General features: G+C 39.0%; 1 protein-coding gene across 3 annotated transcripts in view; it reads right to left on the minus strand.

The window, feature by feature from the left end:
- LOC106963543 (ras and Rab interactor 2-like) overlaps window positions 1-1449 on the minus strand; it is a 32960-nt gene extending 31511 nt beyond the window's left edge. For all 3 annotated transcript variants that reach the window (XM_015058508.1, XM_015058507.1, XM_015058506.1), the window contains exon 1: window positions 1213-1449. The gene's annotated coding sequence lies outside the window, so the exon portion shown is untranslated. The remainder of the gene's footprint in view (window positions 1-1212) is intronic.
- Between the last annotated feature and the right edge of the window lie 3628 nt (window positions 1450-5077).

Below are 5077 nucleotides of genomic sequence, written 5' to 3' on the forward strand. Positions count from 1 at the left end.
GAGATGAAACCAAAACAGAATGAAGAAGAGTTTGAATTGATACTGGTTAAATTTATTTCAGCTCTAAGTATTTAATATCTAGGTGTTTTTATGGGAACGTGTATCTTTCAGATCAATTTGAGAAGCAATTTTGATAGGTAAATTTAATTTTATTGTGTCATGTAGCGCAGGGTGCTGGTCTTTGTCTTATCTTAGTCTCGGGTTCGGTGGTCTAGACTACAACTCTGCTACGTGGCTCCTTGGTTGCATGTCCTCCCCCACCCACCTTCTTTCCATCCCCTTTCAGTTGGATTTCTTTCAAAATAAAAGCCACTAGTGGCAAAAAAGTGAAGTTCATGCTATGATAGGACAGGAGACGAGATGTTTCCATCCCTGAAATTATGATTCATAGAATCACATATCTAAGTCTAAACTATGTTACAGAGTAAACATAATAAAAAGCTGCTTTATCTGTGGCATTGTTCATTAAAATGGCACATTTCTGATGTATTAAAATTAAATACATTGGTTCACTTAATGATATTAGCAATTAGGTAATGCATTCAGCAAGTACTTTTACTTATTTTTAAAAGCCAGTACTTTTTTACGTTTACTTAAGCAAAATGTTAATGTCATACTTTTACTTATACTTGAGTACATTTTTGTCTGTGTATTTGTACTTTTACTTAAGTAAATTTTTTTGAGTACTGTCTCCACCACTGGATTTGAGAGAAATAAACATTTGAAAATGACACCAAAACACGTTTCTGTATCGTCAGGATGAGGTACTGTGACATGGCATTCCTTCCAAATAAGTAGTTTTAAAATGTAAACAATAATAAATGCGGCATACTCTGAAAAATGTAGACGGCTCCATGTACTTTATGAAAACATCTGATGTAGTAGACACTTCACTAGGACAATGTTAAACAAAGCAGAGGAGAAGCTGCTTCATATTCCAATAATTATTGCTGGTTTGTGTTGTAATAAGTGGCACTGAGAGCTGTTGATTCATGTGTTAAGTCAGCGCGAGCTGTGAAAGACCCTCGACCGTGAATGATGCGGTTTTCTTTATCTTTACTTCAACTCGCGGAGCAACAGGTGGTGGCAGAGGACAATCAGATGCATTACGTGGGACTGGGCCACAGCAAAACAGGCAGTGCGTGAGACAGTAGAATCCAAACCGCAGCAGTTAGTCAACAAGGACGAAAGAACTACGGTAGTCTAACTTACCAACCGAGGAGATCGCTGCTGGCCGACCGAAGGAACCTCCACCTCACCGTGGAGGAGAAGCACCACCACATGTCCATGAATTAATTGTCTCACATTCGTAAAAGTAGTTCGTCTAAACTTTGGTTAAAGTAAGTGAAACCCCCAAACAGTCAGTCTCCCTCCATATTCCCAAAGGGTTGTCGACTCAACTTCGCGGATTCTTATTGTCTCCATATAAATTTCCGCTACTACGCACAGAACTTCCGCTGTTTTCCAAAATAAACTACTGACAGAGCGTTGGGGATTAGTGCTGCGTTCCAGTTGTAGTCGGAACTGGGAAATACCGGCTACCCACAGGCGGAAAATCAACTGGAACGCCCTCCGAGGTCGGATTTCCTACTGGGGAAATGGGGAGCAATCCCCTCTGCCCCCAATTAGAACTTGTTAAGCGACTTTCAATTTGAATATGGCTGCTCCTCGCAAAAATAGCTCTGAAGGAAACGTGTTTATTTTACAAGACACGTGTAAGAGTCTGTCCAAAATCAACGGAAAGTAAAGCTTAACATGATGCTATAAATAGCTAGTGTTATGGACATAAACTACTGCTGTTACCTCTGGTGTGATGTCAGACCTATAGCTCCGAGTTCTTTTGGCATAACTGGAACACTAACCAAGACATTATTTTTAGGTACACCTGTAACATACTCAGACAATCACACGGCAGCAACTCAATATACTTAGGTCTCCAGTGGCAGGGAATGTGTGTTGGAATAGTCTTTGCACTTACTTTTTTTGTTTTGGACATTTTTTGTGTGTGTGCTGGGGGGAGGAGGAGGCTTGGTTCAAAGTGTTATAACCAGGAATAGTTTAGCATCTAAAAAGCTAATGTTTCATTTGTTGTTTTTGTTCGATAAAGCCAGAATATTCAGCTGTTAGTTTTGGGAGTTTTGTTCTCCCAGGATTTACGTGATAGTTGGTCATATCAACAGCCAGGAAGATTATACAACTAACATTTTATTATTATTATTATTTTTATTATTATTATTATTATTATTATTATTATTATTATTATTACTTTTCTTTTTTCTTTTTTTTTATCAGAATGCTACTTCGAATGTGGGTGATAGTAGTAGTGCTTTATTTACAGACCAGAAGAGAAGAGCAGACAGCAGAAATTGCAGCCAATTTAAATTCAACTTTTCAGTGACGAGCTCCATGCTTTTATTTTGTGAATGCAGCTGATCTACTTCTGCTTATTTTCGACCCATTGATGGAGGCAGATTGTTGGGTCTTCTACAGACTACACAGCAAAAAACAACAACAAATTTTGGATTAGCCTTCAAATCACGTGTCTTCTTTCAGAGAAATATTATTGGTGATATTTTTGTTTAGTTTGCAGTTTTTTTCTCCTTTATTCCCTTTTTTCCACCTCACAGTAGTGAAAACACGCTAACTGGAACCACAGAGAAACAAAGAAAAGTATTTGAAGAAGTGAATATAATAATAAAAAAAAAAAACTTAATGTTTTAACAGTTTTGCAGTTTTCTAGAAGTTTATTCCAGATTAGTGGAGCATAAAATCTGAATGTGGCTTCTTCATGTTTAGTTCTGACTCGGGAAGATACCGAGAAGACTTAAAGCTGAGTGGTCTGGAAGGTTGATAAAACAACAACAACAGGTCTCTAATGTATTTTTTGGTTATTCTATTCAGTGATTTATAAACTAACAAAATTATTTTACAGTATTTTCTCTGACGTACAGGGAGCCAATGCAAGGACTTTAGAACCTAGTTTTGGTGTGAATATCCGACCCAGCACCGTTTTATATCAGCTGCAGCTGTCAGATCTTTTAGGCGGACCTGTGAAGACAGTAAGCAGTGATCAGTTCAAAGGTAAACACACGGATGAGTTTCTCAATATCTTGTTGGTGCAATGATTTCACTGGATGACTCCAGTGCAGGCAACAATTACGACTCGCAAGGATAACTGGCAAGATGTTTCAATGAGACAGATACACAATAGAGCTGGAGGCTGTCTTGCAGGAAGTGGGGGGAGAAACACCTGACAGGGACTGGAACCACATGTGGTGAAGAGGAGGACGATGCTCCTGGGGAGTATAAGGTGCATCCACAGCCTGATTGGCTGCTTACTGCAGGAGATGGTTTATGGAGACAGATATTTGTTCTGCTGTTTCATTGGATGGCGGACAGCCAGGTAAGCATTGAGTGGGTGGATTAGAAATGAAGCGGCAAGGAGCCCAAAAAAAACGAGACGCCAGGAGGGATCCATAGAACGGAGGACATGTAAACAATCCAGGAGCCTTCTTCTAGAAGGCTAGCTCTGCAAGGAGGAGAGGACACAAAGGGGAGGTTTACAGAAGAAATGTTTTAGATGGCTACTAAGCTCACTAAAGCATTTCTTTAGCAAGCTTTTTCATTATATTTCTCAGGAAATCCACTACTTTAAATACTTCTCCTTAATGAGGTCTGATGAACACCAGCTGGATGCTGCACCTGCCAAAAAAAAAAAAAAAAAAACCAAGAGGCCTTTTTCACCTTCCTCCTGCAGAGGAGGAAGGCAAACCAACCCACAAGTCTGCATGCAACAGTCAGGAACATTAGTTCTTTAGTTTATGTTCATTGGGTGATGAAAGGCTGACTTTGTAGTTGTTTTTATTATATCTATTGCCAAAGGTTCAGATCTGAGTCCATCACTACACACAGATTTTTGGGCCTGATCACTGGTTTCCAGCTGTAATAGCTGAGCTGTGTGCTGATTCTTGATCATTCTTCTTTAGGTAAAAACAATGTATTACTTCTGTTTTGCTTCTATTCAGCTGAAGAAGGTTATGGCACATCCAATCAGTGCTTGAATGGGTAGTCACCTGGTGACATTGTAATGTAGAGCTGTGTATCATCTACATAGGAATGGTAACTTAACTTATTACCTGTAATAATCTGACTGAGCAGGAGCATGTAGATGTACTGTAGCAGACATTCCAACCCAGTCCTTCAGTTGCTTCAATAATATGTCATGGTCAGCAGGCTTGAATGCTGCACTGAGGTCCAACAGAGCCACCACTGTGGTTCTTCCAGGGTCCATATTTATGCAGGCAGCATTGAACACTTTGACAAGAGCAGCTTCATCTTCCAAACAATGACCAACCACTTGCTGGTTGGTCAAACAATGCTTTCAGACTAGATGCCTTCATACCAGATGAATGGAAGGCCACATGAATGCCTTCCATTCATCGAGTCTGATGAATGGAAGGCTAGAGATTGACCTGTAACTTTGCAATGATGATTTGTCCAGATTGTTCGTTTTTAGCAATGATTTGATAGCTGCTGTTTTCAAAGCTTGGGGAGAAACACTTAAAATGAGAGATTAGTTCTTATTTGTAGTAGATCAGATGCTGCGGGTGAGATATCGGACAATGCCACATTTCCAAAATTGTGTGAACAATGTCCGGTGGCTTTAAGCATAGGACATTTTTCTATTTTCAATCTAAAAACAGCTTACCTCCCAAACACACTTGTACGTGAGCTGACTGACTTTACGGAGGCATTTAAAATGCGATTCCCCACTTTGACCACTAGAGGGTACTGTGTTGTTTTTGTTCTTTGATTTTTGTTTGTTTTTTTTATCTTGGAAAGCGTTTCAATTTCATTCTGCAGATTAAGGCAACAAACCATTTACTCTCCACATTCTCATCATTGCTTTCTTTCATATTTCATTCTGTAATGTCACTGAAAGTTTTTCTCGTTTATCCCTAAAACTTTATGACATCATTACCATTGTTATGTCACCTTTTACACCATGGTGTGAAATTCATTTTTAATCAGTTTCCATTTGTCATGTTTGAAGACCAAAAAAAAAAAAAAAAAAAAA

The sequence above is a fragment of the Poecilia latipinna genome, unplaced genomic scaffold (assembly GCF_001443285.1).
Source record: "Poecilia latipinna isolate Pla-1442-1.1 unplaced genomic scaffold, P_latipinna-1.0 Scaffold1545, whole genome shotgun sequence".
Lineage (NCBI taxonomy): Eukaryota > Metazoa > Chordata > Actinopteri > Cyprinodontiformes > Poeciliidae > Poecilia > Poecilia latipinna.